The 20,242-nt window shown below is 42.9% G+C and overlaps 1 protein-coding gene across 9 annotated transcripts in view; it reads right to left on the bottom strand.

Annotated features, from left to right (window-relative positions):
- LOC121932549 (paired box protein Pax-6-like) overlaps window positions 1-20,242 on the bottom strand; it is a 58,037-nt gene that overhangs the window by 30,936 nt on the left and 6,859 nt on the right. For 2 of the 9 annotated variants that reach the window (XM_042471232.1, XM_042471233.1), the window contains exons 1-2: window positions 8,468-9,039; window positions 7,969-8,107 (exon numbers count right to left, since the gene is read on the bottom strand). The gene's annotated coding sequence lies outside the window, so the exon portion shown is untranslated. Of the gene's footprint in view, window positions 1-3,319; window positions 3,458-7,968; window positions 8,108-8,467; window positions 9,040-10,264; window positions 10,377-10,619; window positions 10,985-18,135; window positions 18,241-20,242 lie in introns of those variants that run through there. The other 7 variants (XM_042471226.1, XM_042471225.1, XM_042471230.1 and 4 more) reach the window with 7 other exon arrangements.

The following is a 20,242-nucleotide window of genomic DNA, read 5'->3' as shown; positions in this document are numbered from 1 at the left end:
GAAGTAGACTGAGGTCTACAAAAGCTCATGGTGTCAACTTCTTTCTTTCAGTTAGTCTCAAAGGTGATACAAGATCTCTCTACATACTGATTCTATAGACTAACACTGCTATATTTTTGAATTCTTCTTCATGGTAAAGCTGGTGCTGTTTTTTTGCATTGTTGCCCCGACCACTTAAATACACCGGCTCCGTCTTTTTTTAATGCACACTTGCACTGGTATGATTATATGCAGCTTTAGGGTTATAGTTAGGATGGATTGCTCCTTCAAAACCACTCTTGGGCCATTTATACACAGGGTCGAAGGTGCACCTTTTCTGTCTTCAGCTGGACTATCAGGACTTCTTTTTGCTCCAGTTTTTAGCCCCAGAGGTATGGCTTCAATCCAGTTTCTGCCTGCTTTGGAGGTGTGCATCATCTAAATGCCCCACCTTTCAAGTGGGTGGAAACTGCTTTATTTGGCCCATCTGTTTCACCCCATAATCACATTGGCACACTTAGCATTAGTAAACAGGGAGAAAAGAAAACACATTGTCATAATGCCTAACCGAGGCACTTAGGTGCCATGTTAAACCTTGTCATGACGAGATGATCCTAAGGCTCATACAGTCTCTCCTTCTCCTATGTATCTTTGATGTAGCCACAAGAAGTAGTTTAGAAACTTTGATTAACCATTAAACACAGCCCTTCATTTAATCTAAATCTAACATAGTTAATTTTAACTATTATGTGTGTGAAGATGGCTTGTTTCAGTAAACCATAGATAAGACTAACCACAATGTATGTGTCAGTTGTAACAATAAACTCCAGTTAATAAAAAAGAATGCAAACACTTCCAATCTTCTGTAATAGGGGAGAGGGACAAGAGAGAATGCAAGCCCAGGGCATGGTCCTATCCCAAGAAACTGGCTTCATGATATACAAACACTAGCTGATTTATCAATATATATTGCACAACATTTTAGTGAGAAAGCGAAAGATATAGAGCACAATACTTAACCTCCCAAGTAACAAATATGATGAATTCAAAAAGCATTTAAATGACAGTACGTAGTAGCAATTTTAAAATGGCCTTTCTTCAAATTGAGTATATCTGAGAAATTTAATTAAAATAGCACTTTATTTTTTCATAGCAGCTTGTCTCCTTGATGTGTTCATACTTGTGGCCAGTTTAACATGCTTATTTGTTTTCGCCTCTGGCCAAAGTTTTCAGCCTAGGATTCCAGAACATAACAATGTGTAATACACACATCAGCCTTGTGGTTTTATCATTTTCATCTAGATTCTTCTGTAACTCCCACTTTTCCCCCTAACTCAACCACAGTGTTAATCTGGACATGATTTTTACATCAGCATGTATTTGAAAGAATAAAGAAAGCTGAACAAAGGGATTATTCTGCCTAGAAGACAAAAAAAGTATCTGCTATAAATTAAATAATCACAATTTGTTACCCATTGATGGATTTCAAAACCTGCTGCCTAAGATACCTGCCTCACACTGTCTCTTGGCAGTGCTAGACCAGCAGGATTAATATGTTCAAAAAACAGAGAGTGCTCAAAGACTGAAAATCCTTCTGCAAATATATACAAGAAATACAAGAGAAGGTGCCCTAGATCAATGTGCAGAGAATCAAAACCCTCCAGATACAGGGTGACATACTTGTCAGGGCATATACATACACACCCTCAGTATACAACACATTAACTGATGTACACATGTATACAAATAGAATGATGCATTGCAGGACATGTAGCAATACAAAATAGCTCTCAGCCAGATGCATGTGGCAAGAAGAGGCACATGCAAAGAGCGATCCAGCACAGTTGCACCAAAGGGAAAATTACTGTCAAGAGGTGCTTCTCACTGCACTACGTCACTGAAATAGGAGAAACTACACTTGCAAATATTTGACATTCCTTTTCTCTTTCTCTTACTGAAAAAAAATTGTTGTAAAAGGCAAAAAAAGAAAAGAAGCACAAAACAATAATGTAAATGTGCCCTGGGATTCACTTGGAGGGGATTTTTGGGGGGAGGGGGGTGTCACTAGATGTAATGTGGAAGATCGGCCATAAGGACCTTGCACATGTCCACCACCACCACCACCACCCCATATTAAAAGTAACTGTGGAAGGAGGGTGGGACTGGAATGGAACAATGGCACTCAAGGTGGTTTAATTAATTGTTCTTAACATTTCTGCAAATATGTGCATCCTTCAGTTTGTTTCGCCTGTACAGTGCCTTCATGAAGGAAGGATCTGTATGCTTTAAAGCATGAGTTGCAAATAGTTTTAGACAATATTTTTAATTAGGAGAAGAGAATTAGAGTTTCCAGTGTTGTGGCCTGATCCAATTCAGTCTCCTCTCCTCTACAGCTATTAACATTAAAAAAAAAAACATACATGGGAAATCTTGATAATAGATTTAAAAATCTACAGCATTTTTACCAAGTTAAGTCAGTCACAGAATTCAGGATTTGGTAGAATATTTCCCTTGAAATATGTAGTTGTTGAATATCAAAACCATTTTTTTAAAAGACAATGAATCTGCTGCAACAAACAGAACAACTGAGTCAAGCCCTGTAAAGGACAAAAATATAATCTTAACAACAACAACAAACAAACAAACATTTGATTCAAGCACTTTTGCATTCATTCCTAGTTGGAGCTTTGGAAACATTTAACAAAATCTGCCTGAAGTAATACTAAAATGGTTGGATTCAAATGCAAAAATAAAATAATTGTAATTGAATTTATTAATTTTAAAACCATTATTTGTTCTGCCTGATAAGGTAGGCATAACATAGCTAGCAAACACTTGGTAACATGCAGACTGAAATGTGCCTTTGTTCGGAGTGTGCACCAGCACTGAACAATAAAATGTACAACTCAGAAACTCAATAAATACAAAGCCAAAACAGATGCTATATAAGCACTAGAAAAGGAAAAGACATCCACAACAGTACAGTATGTGCCTTCAAGTCATATCTCCACTTATGACGACCCCGTGAATTTCATGAGATTTTCAGAGGCATGGAATAAACAGAGGTGGCTTTGCCAGTTCTTTCCTCTGAAATATAGCCTACAGCGCCATTTGAGGAAAGGTGCTTTTAAAGTAACAAGCAAAAGTATACAAAATCAGCATAAATGTGATAAGGAAAATCCATGAGCAAAAGCAAGACAATACTGTATTAATTAAATATGGGAGCAGAACCCACACAAACTGTATCTAAATGGGAAGAAACACAGTCCTAATCCCATCAGGCAAAACCCATGAGCACAACTCATCCAGTTATAAGATTTGTTGCAGATGTTCTACTTACAAATATTCTTGGTTTGATTTTTCTAAATACAAATTTTACATTTCTGTGTCACTGATACTTCAGAATGGTTCTAAAAACCCATTCAAACAACAATATTATCTTCACCAAGCTCTTTCATCATCTCAGTGTAGTGTTAATATCCACCAACAGAGTTATGTCATGCTAGCACTACACAGCCCCTATGCTGGATATCACTATCGTGCAAAGTATAAGAAATTGTGAATGTGCATAGCCAGCACCTCAATGCACTGTGTGCAATACACAGTGCAGTTGTGCACTGATACACTAATCTAGCATGGATCACTACTGCAATCTGTAATGGTTCTGTATGCAGGACTCCGCTTCCACCACTATCGGTTGGAAACATCCATTCCACTTTGTCCCAAAAAGTCACTCCACATGCGTGGTGCTACATATCTCACCAACAGGATTCTGGTTCATAGTCATTTTATTTTTAATCAATGAATAAAAATACAATCTGAACAAAACATGATTGGAGGAACCAGTTAGCCGTGCAAATGTATACACCAGGGGCTTACAATCTACAGCTTCTGATAGTTACAGAGGAAGAGATAATCTTATCTATTAAGATAAAACCCATGGTGTAAGGCCCTTATTTCCACCAGATGCTTTTCACTTCCACTTCTCTGAATCCATCTGAATACAATACAATCCACAGATTAATACAGCTCCATATCCATTGTGAATAGAACACACCATCTCTATGGATTATTTATCTACAGATTCAAACATCCATGGGTTGAAAATATTTCAAAAAGATATAAATCCCAAACTTGATTTTGCTATTTTATATAATGGACACCATTTCACTGTGCCATGGGACTTGAGCATTCATGGATTTTGGTATCCACAGGGGATCCTGGAACCAAACTCCCATGGATACTAAGGGCCCACTGTATTTTCTTCCACCACATCTTCTAGTCTCTTCCCATCATTCATCCAATCTCCACATTATTAATCAGTTATTCAGGCCTAATATATCCCTTTCTTCCTCACACTGTCAGTCCCCACATTCAGCATATTTCCTATTCAATTTTAAATATTAATTTTGAAGTATCTAATCACCCAAGCATTACTACCTGTTTGCTCAGACTCAATATTTTAGTGTACAAACAATCCCACATTATCTGACAAGGCTGCATCAATAGAAACATAGTGTCTAGATCAAGGGAAATAATAGTCCCACTCTATTCTGCTCTGGTCAGGCCCCACCTGGAATATTGTGTCCAGATCTGGGAACCACAATTCAAAAAGGACATTGAGAAACTGGAGCGTGTCCAAAGGAGAGTGACTAAAATGGTGAAGGGTCTGGAAATCATGCCCTATGAGGAAAGGCTTAGGGAGCTGGGGATGTTTAGCCTGGAGAAGAGAAGGTTAAGAGGTGACATGATAGCCCTGTTTAAATATTTGAAGGGATGTCATGTTGAGGAGGGAGTGAGCTTGTTTTCTGCTGCTCCAGAGACTAGAACGCGGAACAATGGATGCAAACTGCAGGAAAAGAGATTCCACCTGAACGTTAGGGGAGGAACCTCCTGACAGTAAGGGCTGTTCACACTCGCTAGGAGTGTGGTGGAGTCTCCTTCCTTGGAGGTCTTTAAACAGAGGCTGGATGGCCATCTGTCAGGGATGCTTTGATTTAGATTTCCTGCATGGCAGGAGATTGGACTGGATGGCTCTCATGGTCTCTTCCAACTCTATGATTCTATGATTCTAATTTGTTGCATTTATACTAATATAGCATATGCATACCCACAATATCACACATCCACAGTTTTGCTGTGGATGTGCAATTGGACATGGTAATGGTAATTTCAGGTTTAATTGAAATCTAAGCAAATTAGTTGCCTTCAAGAAGTACGTGTTTATTGTTACATTTGTGTACCCAGTTCTGCCCTCAAGGCGATCAAATTACAGCATCAGAGATGGGCTTTCCAACCAGCCTTCTCCCCTGGTCCAGACTGCAATAAGACTACTTAGCTTCAGAAATGGATCTATATTAGGAATCTTCAGTCCATACTTGGAATTGCCTTTCCTCCTGCTTCACTGTCTCAATTATTTGAAATGTTTAATCACAGAATCATAATTAAAGTGTCAAATGCAAACACAGTCAGCCCTCCGTATTCACTGATCTTTTAAATTAAAAAATGTATAAATAAAAAGCAAACCTTTTTATTTATACATGACTTTGCCATTTTATGTAAGGTACACCATTTTACTGTGCCTTTGTATGTAATATGAGTTGCGCATCCACGGATGCTGTTATCCACTGGGGGTCCTGGAATGAAACCACAGCGGATACTATGGGTCCACTGTACAGGCAGACCTCAGTTAACAAAGATCTGACAAGGAATCTCCTTTTACCAAAGTGTTTTTATGGCTGCCTTGCTCCCCTTTCTTCTTCATCCTCAGTTTAACTGGAAATGTTTTAGCAATATCAACATTCGGAGGGTTGGAGGAACACATAGTTTGAGTGTTGGGTTGCCACAGCATATCTGCATTAAACAGTGTGATAAAAACTTGAGGTGGGAAAGAGAGAAGCTGAACCTATTGTAATGTCACCAGTCTACTTAGAATAGACAAGGTAAACTACAGTTGCTTTCACAATCCCTTAGAATGCAAACCAGAGAGAAAAGGAGAAAACATATAAGCCAGCCTCCCCAACTATGCCCAACATGTTCAAATAGCATAGGTTTATATGTCTGGATAACAAAATAAAAATCATAAGAAAACTGAAGGCCGTTAAGGATAAAATCAGCCCTGGATGTGTTTTGGAAGAAGCCCTCACGTGATCTCTAGAAGATTCAAAATGGTTTTTGTTTGTTTGTTTACTTATGTAAGAATTACTTGATCTAGTTATTTCATTTCACATGTGCATAGTGTTAGTTTTCAATTTAAAAAGTTTGCTGAAACATGTTGAATAATTGCTTTTCTTTCGGTGGTATAGGAACCTATCCCTATTTTTCCATGTTCTTTTTGCCTCTGGTATCAACTTTTCTGTCAAAGAAGTAATCAACAGGATCACACCGACTATTTGTTAACTGAGGTATACTGTACCTGTATGCAGGATTTTGTCTGTGTGTTGAAAATCCCTTGGCCCTGACATTTAGCCTTGCTACAGGCAAAAATACATAGAAAAATTGATAAAAACCTGTTCTTCCACATCTCCAGAGATCTCTCACATACAAGGCATGCTTTTGCTGGTTACTGATATACTGAATTGGTTTGGGACTACAGTACTGTATTCCTACACTGCAACATTGCTTGGGCTAAGCAGGCAGGAGCCTAATTTACACCAAGATGGGAGTCCATTCAGTGGTCCAATGTTCTAAGTATAAGCCATAAAATTGTTAGTATAAAAACAACACACCTACTTCAAGGGTTGATACATCAATGCATTTAAAAACTAACATTCCGAAGTTTCTTAGATTCAAACAAATGTGTACACACCTGAGCACACTCCATGTACAAGGTAGATTGAAAATGTTACATAAACACACACACTTGTCACCACATTCTTCCATAGAAAAACACACACACAGCGAGCGAGAGAGCATCCATCATGTGCAATAGTATAGCACCACCAATATGGCCTTGAAACAGTCATTCAGACAGCACAAAAGCACAAAATACACTCAAATGTGCCGGATTTTTGAGGGAAACATGTAATCTCTCTTTCATTGTAAAGCACCATACATAAAAGCATCCTCTCGCCAATTTCCAAAGGTGTAGCCATGTTAAGTCTGATGCAGCAAAACCAACAAAGACACCTATGGCACCTTAAAGATTACTAATATACAATTAATCTCAAAATAATGGATATTTCTTCTTTATAGTGTTGATGGCCTCTTATCTTCTTCCTATTGCCCTCACCATAAACATCTCCCCAGTTCAATATAATTTCACATCATGGGGTTACCATAAAGTTCCATATGCTAACATTTCTCAGCTTTGAAAGCCGCACTCTGCACCCCGAATTGGTGGACTGGTCGCACACACATGCACACTTTTCCATGCATAGAGGAAATTCAGCTACAGAAGTCTACACTAGCAATGGAGAATGTTGTAGGGCTCCTTGGCCAATAAGCACACCCCCCCCAAAATGGCCGCCTTACAGTAATATGGGAACAAGACGCCCTTCAGTCCTACAAAGAGGAAATATGGAAAACAAAAAGGAACATCTAGCTTATGAACAATAATGGAACGGTTTGGTGGAATAGATGCAAAAGTTAAGAAAAATCATACTAACTAAATTGCAAATGGAAATAAAGCATGAGGTGTAAAGTTATATAATAAAATTCCACTTCCACAAACACATATCCCTTCATAGAATCTATGGCGGCAGGGGCAGTATCTTCTCCAGACCTGTATACTTTATGGAGTGAACTAGATTGTTATTTTCACACCAAAACCAGCTCCTTCTACAGAATCCATATTCCTTTCCATTATCCATTCCGAGACATTTGGATCAATGGCATCTCTGGGTTTGTTTTGACACCCACAAAACAGACATTTGATTTGATACCAATTGCTTCCCCCCAGCCCAAAAATTCTTCAGATAAGGTTTTAACAATATTTGACTCCCTAGCCCAGATAATTTATATTAACATAATTATTGTATTTGTCATTACCTGGAATCCTCTGGTTCTGAATACCACAACTAGGCAGAACGGGGCAGAAGCTGATAAGAAGGAATTGGTGTGTGTGGGACTATTCGGATCAGTACCGATTAGTTGTTGGTTTGTTAGATGTAAATTGGATTCATTCAATCTGCAATGAAAGAAGGCATTTGTTATCTGAGGAGGGGAAAAGGAGAAGCGATAGTCCCAAAGGCTGTAATCCTGAACGGAGTTAGGTTGCTTAAAAAACACAAATCAAATTTAAATGGGTGCAGGACTGCATCATGATAACATAACCCAAGCCCAGCCTATAAGGGTTTTTTATAGTTAAAGAAAGATAAGACTAAATGTGCACACAAACAAACCCAAGAACAATTTAAAATACAATCGGAACTACCTAATATAAATATAATCTAAAGCAAGACAACAGATCTTTAAAAGCTCACTTTGTGCCTGCATCCACCTTTATCCCCTCCCCATCGTGTCACCAGAACCCAAGCCAAGTGCCTACCTGTTTACTGAAAGCCACGTAGTCTTGCAGGCATAACTTTTCCAGTCTTTTCCTTTGTTACCCTGCTGCCCAGTTTAAATTTCCTTCCTCAACTGGGATTGCTTGAGGTGTCCTGGCCCTCACACTTCTTCTCCCAATACCCGTACCATGCAGATCTCATAAACTACATTCCCTTTGTCTGAGCTGGGACCAGCATCCTGTATCTTAAAAGATGCCCACTTATTCTCCACAACTTTGCCTATCCTGCCCAACCTATACCCCAGCTCCCATATCACTACCCACATTAGCAGTATCTAACACTTTTTGCGTCCCTTGTCCTTTCTTGTTGTCAGGCATCTCCTTCAAATGCCCATCCTTCCTCCGTGATTGCTTTTGGGAAGATCTTGCCACCCCACCATCCACCCTCCTTTTGCCTGCCTTCTCTTGGTAGCCAGCCTACTGTATGTGGTCTCCCAACATGAGATTTTATGCCCCTTCCCCCTGCAGTGCCTACTGCCCATACCACACTGTCTTGTTTTGGCGCTGTGAGTGGCTTTGGGGCGGGCATTGTACAAGAATAAATATCATTCCTGGGCACTGAGATGGGGTGGGGGGGAAGGCTAGGATGCGCCAAGGGGGGATGCAATGCTGCTGTGACATTTGTGCTAAGTTGTCGTGTCAGATTTGAACTTAATTCCCTCCAATGGATCAGGGAGTGGGGGGAGAAGAGAGCAGAGAGAGAAGTCCCCAGCTATACAACCATGCGCTGTTGCTTACAGAAATCATGGAGAAGGAGCCTGTCATAGTCGGTCAGGGCTACAGGGGATGGCAGAAATGGGGAGGAAAGGGGGGAGGAATGGGACAGACGGCACAGAGAGAGGCGTGAGCTGCACCTTCTAGTCAAAGGCTGCAGGGGTGGAAAAATGAGAAGCCAAGAATCTTGGCTTCCAGCCCTCTCATCTTAGCCCATCATCCTTGGACTATTCTGAGTCCAGGTTCACAGGCCTCTCTTGTTCTAGCCAAAGAAGCCCCAGAGAAGCCACTCTTACAACAAACCTGGAGCCCTTGCGCCTTGTATTTCATCCTCTAGGCATGGTGTCCAAGGGAAACTAGAATTGTTTCAGATTCCCAGCCCTCTCAGTTGCCAGAATATACTAAGCTCCATTCTTCTTTTAGTTGGTGCACATGATAAAGTAAACCAGATTCCATTGCAGCCAAAGACCAAAGGAATCTTCAATAACCATCTCATACTCCCACCTACAAAAATATACTCTACTCTCACTGCAAAACTGGAAGACCTGTGTTACCTTAGAATTTAGGAAAGGCCGGTGGACTAGGGATTGAGCCATCTGGAGGAGAGAAATCATAGGCCAAAATCCAGGCAACAAATCGAAACAAACTAGCCTATGTGTGCATGTGTGTGTACAGGTCATGGGTGGATGGTGCAAGATGGAACAGCAGTCCCTGACATTATCCAAAGTGAGGCCATAGAAAAGTGATATTGAGTTTCATGGAAAAGCAACATATTGATATATATGTTTGTGAAGACCAGCGTGGTGTACTGGTTTGAGTGCTGGACTATGACCCTGGAGACCAGGGTTTAAATAGCCACTTGGCCATCGGTAACACTTGGCAAGTCACAAACTCTCAGCTCTAGAAACTCCCATGTTAGGGTTGCTATAGGGTCGCAATAAGTCGGAAATGATATGAAGGCACACAACAATAATTATGTATGTATGTATGAATGTTATTATTTTTATGACCAGAAATTGGGAGAGGCATATGCAAGATTTCTGTCTCAGATGTCAGAATATTTACCTGAAAGAGCCTTCTTAGTGGATGTGAAATATCCTTCCACAGGAGGCTAGGCTGCTTTCCCTCCCTGCTTTCCTTTTGCCACCAGGCATAGATATTTTTGTTCAAGCAGATTTTTAATATGTAATTATTTTCAGGGAGGCTTCCTATTGGGGTGTGTGCTGTGTTTATTTGTTTTTAACTTTTTGCATTTTTAACATAATTTTCTTCTGTTTAAATTAAATTATTTTAATTGTTTTAAAACTGTATTGGTAAGTTTTTAACCAATTCAATTTGTGAGCTGCCCTGAGTCCCTCTCCAGGAGATAGGAGGCATAAAGATAAAATGAAATAAATACTTGGCTTTAGGTAGTATGTACCTTCAGTTGGTAGCAGAAGTGTATTTCTTGTTCTGTATCACTTGGCCAAGGAATAAAAAGCAGAAAGCAGCCTGGTTGAACAGCCTGGGGGCAGGAAAAGACCCACTTTAATCCATACCCGTTTGCCTGAGTAAGAAACCCAGTCTTGAGAAAAACTAGATTGGTGGGCTTATAAGAGAGGGCATTTTCAACAGTGGTCCCATACTTATGGCATATTAGCAAATGGGATGCATCAGTCCCCATTCTTATAATCCTTTTAAAGCACTTTAAGTTTTTATTCTTAAAGGAGACCAATATTTATTTTGGATCAGTAGTACTCAAAGGGTTGTCTCACAAGCCAATGCTACTCCATGAGCCATCAACTGCCAGTCCCTGGCAAGTTTTCAGTGCAACAAGAAACATGTGAAAATAGTAGGACACAAATATGGCACTGGTCCCTGGGACACTGGGGCCCCTTTGCACATTACAGAGTTACAGCACCATTATGGGTCCACTATTAACTGTCATGGACATATCCTGTGGAATTTTGGGTTTTGTAGTTTGATGAGGCACTAGAGCTCTCTGTCTGAGAATAAATAGCCCTTGATAAACTACAATCCCCAGGATTCCCTTGGATGGAACCATGCCAGTTAAAGTGGAATAATTGTGCTATAATTGTGCAGGGTGAAAGGGCTCTGGGAAAATAAATGTTGGATCAGATAGCTTCAGAAACATTGTTTTAACACTGGGTGATCTTGGGCAAGTCACATGCTCTCAGGGGAAGGCAATATCAAACCTCCCCTGAAGAAAATATGCCAAAAACCAACAAACAGCTTCATTTATATACCACTTCATACTGAACTAGCAATCTCTAAGCAGTTTACAACTGTAAGCTAATTGCCCCCAACAATCTGGATACTCATTTTATCAACCTCGGAAGGATGCAAGCCTGAGTTGACTTGAGCCCCCTTAGATGGGATTGAACTCACAACCTTATGGTTTTAAGTGAGTGGCTGCAGTACAGGCATTTAATCACTGCGCCATGGTAGGTTCACTTTAGGATTGCCATAAATTGGAAATGACTTGAAGGCACACGACACACACAATCCAGCATCCTCCTTCCCATCGTGGTCAAACAGACACCACAGAGATTTTTAAAGAGGACTTGGAGGTACCAGTCCTCCTTGCTGTTTGCTCCAACACTTATCCCCTCCACTGCCAAGCATACTGCTTCTAACCATGGAAGCTCAATTTCTCCATGCGTAATTAATCTTTTGCTAATGATCGCCTTGTTTGAGTAATAAATCTTACAAATGAGAAATAAAACAGGCATGGCAGTAGTACCAGGTCATAAAATACCAACATGAGAAAGAGAACACAAAGGACTCAGATCAGGCAAAAGACTGAAGAGTCTAGAAAAGGGGAAAGGCAAGCACAATAGTCTATAGTAGGGCTGGAAAACTTGTGGCTTTTCAGTTGTTGATGAACTATGGCTCTCTACCATCCCCCATCAATGGTCAGCCACATTTGGAAGGACACATAATCCCCCTTTGAGGTCTGCAGGACAGCATCAGTACAGGTTAATCAAAACTGGTGGAAGGAAGGAAGGAAGGAAGGTAGGAAGGAAGGTAGGAAGGAAGGGACAAAATAAAAATGGAGTGATGGGGGCAGGAATGACCAAGCAAATCAATAAGTAGCATTGAATCATGTTCAAATGCATCCTAAAGCTGAGGTGGAGAGCCTGTAGAAATTCAGGTTTTGCTGACCCTCAGCTTCCATCAACCCGATCTATCCAATGGACAGCAATGGAAATCACAGTCTAATACAGGGGTCGGCAACCTCCGGCCCGTGGGCCAGATGCGGCCCACAGAGGCCTTTCAGCCGGCACCTGGCTGCCGCTGCCGCCGCCAATAACAGCTTTTCGCCGCTCCGAGCGCCGCCATTTCCCCCCCCCAAATGGCCCGTGGTGTCGCGGGGTGATACCTCACCGCTATGGGGGGGGGGAAATGGCAGCGGCCTAGAGGCGAAGTCTCGTGCGACCACAGAAAAGGTCGCGTGAGACTTCGCCGCCATTGGGCTCCGACAGCGGCAGGGGGCCTCTGGGAGGCCGGTTGCCTTTGCTGGGGCCCTCCAAGAAGGCCCCGGCAATGGCAAAAGGGCCTTTCAGAGGCCTGCTGCCGCCACCAGAGCCCCCTGGGAGGCCGGTTGCCGGCGCCGGCGCCCTCCAAGAAGGCCTCAGCGGTGGCAGGGGGCCTCTGGGAGGCTGGTTGCCTTCGCTGGGGCCCTCCAAGAGGGCCCCGGCAATGGCAAAAGGGCCGGCAAAGAGGAGGAGGCCTCCAGCGCTGGCGGCCCCCACCGGCTTTTTTGCCGGGCTCTGACGGGCCTGGGGCCCCACGGGACCAGCAAAGAGGAGGAGGCCTGGCCCTCGGAGGGTGGAAGCTACACCCCCCAGCACACACCCCGCCCCCTGGAGGGTGGAAGCTCCACCCCTGGCTTCGCCCCCCCCCCAGTCACCTGAGGGACAGCAAGCAACCAGGCCCCCGGCTCAAAAAGGTTGCCTACCCCTGGTCTAATAAAACCTGCAGGGATGTGAGTTTCCTGCCTCTGTGACTTCTAGAATGGAAAAATAAGTAGAACAATGGGATATAGTCAGAACCAACTGGATCAAGAAAAAAGCACATAGGAGAAGACATTTGTATCAGTATCCATGGCCTCCAAAGCAGCCATAATAGTGACACTTGGTCAGGAACATGTAACCTGCAAGATGGAAAAAGTAGTCAGAACAGGGGAGGGACATTGGGAAAGAAGAAAACAGGTGAGAGATGCTTTATAGGGTGCAGTATAAGACGTTAGGGACATGTCAAAATGTACAGTATGGAGGCAAGTTGGTGGCATATGCTTAAGGAGAGCTCAAGATTGAATACTGAAGAAGCCTCATCAGAAAATCTGCTTTAATATATATATATCTGTATATAATAATCAGTATCTTAGGATCAGGCCTGAGCAGGCTTAAATTAGAGAAAGCAGGTAGATCCAATCCAGTCAGGACCAACTGGAGAATGAGGGTACAACCATAATGCATTCAAATAGCACTTCCATACCACTTTATTTGCCATGGCATTACCTTATGGAAATGTGGGATTTGTAGTTTGGTGAAGTACTTGAGACCTCTAGTACCCCCCTCGTAAGACACCACTAGATGGAGCCAAAGCAGTATATTATAAAGCAGTATAAAAAACGTTGTAATTGTACAATCTGGACACCAGCCTGGCACGATGGTTTGAGTGTTGGACTGTGACTCTGGAGACCAGGTTTCAATTCCCAGCACAGCCATGAAACCCACTGGGTGATTTTGTGCAAGTGACAAGCTCTCAGCCTCCAGGGAATGCAATGTCTAACCTCCTCTGAACAAATCTTTCTGAGAAAACTCCATGATAGGTTCCCATTAGGGTTGCCATAAGTCGGAAACGACTTGAAAGCACACAACAACAAGAGAAAGAAAGAAGAAAGATGAGATGTGAGATTCACCTCACAACTGAAGGAACTAACAAGGATTTTTTTTAAAAAAAATTAACATATATGCCTCTTTGACACATTAAGCAGAGATCGTATCCTTCTGGTGGAAAAGGATAAGGCCTCCCAACACTGGACTTCTTAGCCAAAGGAGGCTTGTAGTGATGCAGAGTAAAGCTGGTAGCATCTTTGTGAAGAGTAGAAAGGTTGTCCACGTGGCCTGGGGAGTGTATATAGGGGGGGGGACTAAGTACATATTTCTGTTGCTGCGACACGCCGTCAATTAAAAATGCAAAGCAGATTGACTCATGTGTGAAGGGGGCCTGGGGGGAGTCAGAGACTGTCAGGCCCAATCTATCTGCCCAACAACACACACACACATAGGATTCGGGAGGGGGAGATGGCATGGCAAAGGGGTGGCCAATGCCTGGAGGGGGTAGATTGCTGAGGAGGTATATAGCACATACTCTCTCACTACTGTCCCCCCCCCATCTTGTAATAAAGGCAAATGCAAACAGTCTCCAAAAACCCACCAAGGTGTGGACCCCTAGATCCCCTAAACTCCTCTTTCTATTCCAGAGATGAGATAGAAATCACCATATAGACGCGTGGGCACCCACAATTTTTTTCTGCAATAGGGACCCCTTCAGTAGCCTAGCCCTACTTCTTGTGAAAGTGGGGAGACCATGCATTTTCTTGCCTTGGTACCCTGTCCTTCTCTGGCCTCCTTTGCGCCCCTCCTTACCCTTCACCCTCAGCTCCATCGCTTCCGATTATCTCCCGCCACTGACAGGGCCCTGATTTTGTTAATTACGACTTTAAGATGGTCCCATTCAAAGCCATGGCTTTACCCTGACTCCAGCTAATGCTTCTCAAGGCTGCCCCAGAAATAGGGGGGGGGGGCTTGTGGGAGGAGGGTAGCAAAAGATTCTTAGCCTTGAGGCCAGAAAGAAAGGAGGAGGAGGAATTTGAACAGCAAGACTTATTTCTTAGGCCCAGGCGCATCCTCTGATTTTTAACAATATGAAAAAGAGCCATAAGTAAACTCTTGTTATTTTTTCTTGGAGAGTGGGGATGTGGTTCTGCAAAGGTGGAGATCTTGTGGTGGGGTGCAATCTGGAAGTATATGCATAAAGAGAGTCACAGGACTGAAAGAACCTAAAGAAGAAAGAAATGTCTCTCTGAAAACCTGGTGCCAAATACAGCTGGAAATAGCCCCCCTCCATCTCTACTGATGTCAAAGAACCTCCAAGCAGAGGCCAATGTGAGGTGGCACCCATTGCTGGCTGTCACGCGGCGCAAGCCCTCCCCCCGAAACCAGATCCCTAGCACGTGTCACTTCGATGTGAGGCCAGAACTGGGCTAGGGAGATCTAGCGCGGCGGAGCGAGCTGCCTCTTCCCCCACCCAAACATCATCTCTTAGGGTCTGGGGTGTGTGCGCAGTGGCATGTGTGCTGAGCATATTAAATCAAAAAGATTGGGAAAATGCACCTCTTTCTCTCCCGTCACCTAGCCCAACTCTCCACAGTTCTGGCTAGTGCCCCTCCAACTTGAAAAAAAGCTTGCAAAATCCCAGACTTGAGGGCATCATCTTAACAGCAGCTGGCTTCTGATCAGAATAGTTCCCTTCATATTTCAAAAAGAAGCCACTGTTCTGCCAGTATTACAGCCCATGCACACATCCTGCTGACCAAAGCAGTTGTACCTCTCGTTGTTGTTGTGTGCCTTCACACCATTTCTGACTTATGGCAACCCTAAGGCAAACCTATCATGGGCTTTTCTTTACAAGATTTGCTTGAAGGAGGCTTGTCATTGTCTTCCTGTGAGGCTGAGAGCATATGAGTTGCCCAGTGGGTTTCATGGCCAAGCTGGGAAATGAACCCTAGTCTCCAGCACTTAAACCAATTTGCCATGCTGGCCCTCTTGTTTTGCCTCAGATTTGACAATATACTTCAGTTTCCATACACACACACAGTGCCTTCTGTTGTTCAAATTTTGTATACCATCTTCTTTCCTCAACCTAACTCATCCATTCGCACTCTCAGATTTTAACCCAGAATTCTTCTAGCATGACACAGTAGTTTGAGTGTTGGACTATATTATATTATATTATATTATATTATATTAGGGATTTGTATTCCACCTTTCTCCCAAAATGGGATTCAAGGTGCCTCTAGAGACCAGGTTCGATTGCAGTTTGGCTATGAAACCCACTGGTTGACACTGGGCAAGTCACATTCTCTCAGCCTCAGGGGAAACCTCCTCTGAACAAAGCTTGCCAAAAAAACCCCATAATAGGTTTGCCTTAGAGTTGTCATAAGTCAGAAATGACTTAAAGGTACACACACACACATTCTCCCATATCCCAACTCCCCATGCAGGTGATGTTCCTGCCTTCAGACCCACAGACTCCTAACAGAGGGGTGAATTTAATAGTGCACTCAGTCCTGACCCATATTTTTCTTATATTTGACTTTGATCTCTCTCTCTCTCACACACACACACACACACACAATGTATGCTCCTCTATCCATTCCCCATGTCTTCACTTCCCACAAGTGTTTAGACTTTGTCCAGCTTGTATTTCAGGCAACCTAGTTTCTTCTCTCCTCCTTCTCCTCCCCTTCTCTTCTTCATGCACATCCACATGCCCTAAGGCATCTCTGTTGTCGGAAAATTTCATGCTTGCCCTCTGGGCTGTGGCTTGTCCCGCCTGGGGCCAACCCAGAAAATGCAGCTGCAGGCAGGATGTGCGGGGAGGGTATATCTTTCCAGCCTGGAGCAAATGCCATCAGCTGGTCCTGAAGTCCTCTTGGGAAAGCTTGCCAAAAGCATGGCAGATGGTGCCCCTCCGTGCCACTCTCCATAGGGATAGAATAAGGCGAAAGTACCAGATGGAAGGAGGCCCGGCAATGGACTTGAGAGCAATGAAAAGATTTAACTTAAGATGGGAAAGAGCAAGTTGGGAGATGAGGTGGGATAGGAAGGTAAGGCTTGCAATGAAGTAAAAGCAGCCATAGAGAGAAGTGGGCAAGGGCTGTCTTTTAAAGTCTGAACCCCAAGGAAGCATGGCTCAGTAGTAGAGTATTACATACACAAGGTTCTGGGTTCAGTTCCTGACAGCCTACCATTAGGCAAAGTGAGATGGATGCCTCAGGTAGCTGTTTGATAAAAGGACAGCACACAGTCCTTTATTTGATTTATTAGTATCATTTTGAAGGAGCTCTTTAGAAAATTACTATCCCTTAAATCCCTTAAATCAGGGGTAGGTAACCTTTTTGAGCTGAGGGCCGGGTTGCTGTCCCTCAGACAACTGGGGGACCGAACTCAAAATGGCGCCTGGAGCGGTGTGGAAGCTGCGACGGGGGCAGCAATTGGTGGCAGGACTGGGCTGGTGCCAGTCCCAAGGCCTCAACGGGCCGGATCCGGCCCGCGGACCGTAGGTTGCCCACCCCTGCCTTAAATACATACATAAATAATACAAAGGAGTCCAGCACTCAAACCACTATGCCATGTTGGAAGAATTCTGGATTAAAATTTGAAAGTGTGCATCTACACTCAAACCATCATGCCACACTCGTTCTCAATAGCATTATTATTATTATTTATTAAAGTAATGTCGTGGCATATAATTATTATGGTTATTAAATACTTATTATGATTATAAACAATATTTTTATTGATGCAAATATTGTCTGTTGAGAAGGAGAAGGAGAGATACTTGTGTCATATTCTGTTTTGGGTATCAGAAAAATTTGAAAGGCCCGCCATCCATCCGTACTGCCACTGCCCTAGCACTGGAGGTAGAGAAGAAGAGGCAGTATCTGCTGGATTTAATCCCCTTTCCACACTGCCATTCCTTTTTCCTTTAAGCCTGAGGGCAGGGAACTGTCAAATTAACAATTTGTAAGCAGCTCCAAGCTTTGTGGCTGAAGAATGGTGTATAAATACTCTAAATAAATATTTGTCTAGCCTTGGGTACTATATGTGTTTTTACTTTTTGGGGAGCAGTTGCTGCTGTACCTCAGAAAATATAATATCTTGAGGTCTCCCTCCATCTCTGGGATTGCCACATAAAACTGAGGGCACATCTGGAAAGGACGCCTCACATTCACCCCAAAACCTCGGAGAGCTTTTTCCTGTTGGAGTAAAAAACAGTGGACCAAAAGAGCAAGAAAAGAACAGATTTACTTGCTGAGAAAAAGGCTGAGTATGGGCCAGTTTGGTGTAGTGGTGTGAGTGCTGCACTACTGCTCTAGGAGACCAGATCTCAGCCCTGGAAACCCATTTGGTGACTTTGGCCAAATCAAGCTCTCTCAGCCTCAGAGAAAGGTAATGGCAAGCCCCAAGAATAAATCTTGCCAAGAAAACCCTATGCTAAAATTTCCAAAAACTGGAGTCAGTTTGAAGGCATATAACAACAGACAAAGAACATACGTGGATTTGTGTACCTGTCGACTTATGGTGACCCTATGAATTTCATGGGGTTTTCTTAGGCAGGGAATACTCAGAGATGGTTTTGCCAGTTCCTTCCTTTGAAATATAGGCGCGGTACAGACTGCCGAAAAATGGCAGACTGCTGGCGCCTGTTTTTCTGCTGGAGGGAAGCCGCAGCCGCCAAACTGCATGGCTTCCCTCCAGCAGAAAAAGCAGGTTCTTTTTACGCTGCAAGGGCAGCGTAACAAGTGCGCCACTGGTGCACTCATTACGTAAGCGCCATGTGGTGCCGTGTAAATGCCGTGTGGTGCTTACATAACAATGGCAGCGCCCATGTATACAAGGCGGCACCATTTTTACGCCCTCGTCACGTGCTAGGGTTACAGGGCGTGTGGGCGCTCCGCCCCAAGGCAACCTTAGCACTTGATGAGGGTGTCCTTTCGGGCCTATCTGTACCGGGCCATAGCCTACTATACCTGGTATTTGTTGATGGTTTCCCATCCAAGTACTAACCAGGGCTGACCATGCTTAGCTTCCAAGATCATACAAGATCTGGTGCTTTTAGGGTGGGTTTAAGAGGTTTGAAATGACTGCTTGAAGCTTCAGTCCTACACCCACTTTGTTGGGGGCTAGCACCATTGAAATCAAGTGGGGCTTCCTTTGAAAGGAACATGGACATGGTTGCACTGTTAAACTCTACAGTAGTCAGTGGACAAGCTTGCCAGCTACATCTCTTTTGCACTGACATTATGGAGCAAAGGTCACAGAGTCAAAGACCTAGCACTTTTTTTAATAAGAGATACATAGTTTTCCACTCCTCAGGTTTAATTTTTTCGTTTTGAGTTCAGTACCAATAATATCTTTAAATATTTTCTTCCAGAAATGGGAATACCACAACATTTGATTATATTGATGCATGACCTGTACTCAGGACAAGAGGCCACTATCAGGACAGAATATGAAGAAACAGAATGGTTTATCCAATTGGCAAGGGGATCAGACAAGGCTGCATTTTGTCACCCCACCTGATTAATTTATATGTAGAACGTATCTCATGGAAAGCTGGATTAGACTCAGGAAAGGAGATGTGAAAACTGGAGGAAGGAAATCAACAATTTAAGATATGCTGATGGCTACACTGTACTACTAGAGAAAATAGCAAAGATTTGGAACAAATACTGAAGAAAGTCAAGGAACAAATTGCAAAGGCAGGTGCACAGCTGAACATTAAGAAAACGAAAATAATGTCCACAGATTATTTACATAAGTAGAAAATGAAGACTTTAATAAAACATTTCCTACACGCTCACTCAGTCATTAATAAAAATGGAGACTGCAATCAAGAAATCAGAAGACTAAGGCCCGATTCAGACTGGCACTTTGTGCCAGCCTGTGGGCGGAGTTAGGGCACAATGTCCGCACACTGGATGCCCTAACTTTGCCCCTGGGGCACCATTTCAATAAATAATAATTATAAATACTGTAAAATTTTTATTTCTATCCCGCTTTTTGCCAGGTGTTCAAAGTGGCGTACAACAAGTTAAAATACATCCATATATACATAGTGCCCGCCCTTAAAACAAGTTTGAACAGTATAAGATTAAAAACTACATATTTAAATCTGACTAATCCAAATAATAATCATCATGGGAAGAGTTCAATAGATGGGAAGTCTTATTCGTGACTGAGTATT

This window comes from Sceloporus undulatus, chromosome 6 (assembly GCF_019175285.1).
Source record: "Sceloporus undulatus isolate JIND9_A2432 ecotype Alabama chromosome 6, SceUnd_v1.1, whole genome shotgun sequence".
Classification (NCBI taxonomy): domain Eukaryota; kingdom Metazoa; phylum Chordata; class Lepidosauria; order Squamata; family Phrynosomatidae; genus Sceloporus; species Sceloporus undulatus.
The sequence above is the reverse complement of the archived record's forward strand: the minus strand, read 5'-3'. Positions and strand labels throughout refer to the sequence as shown.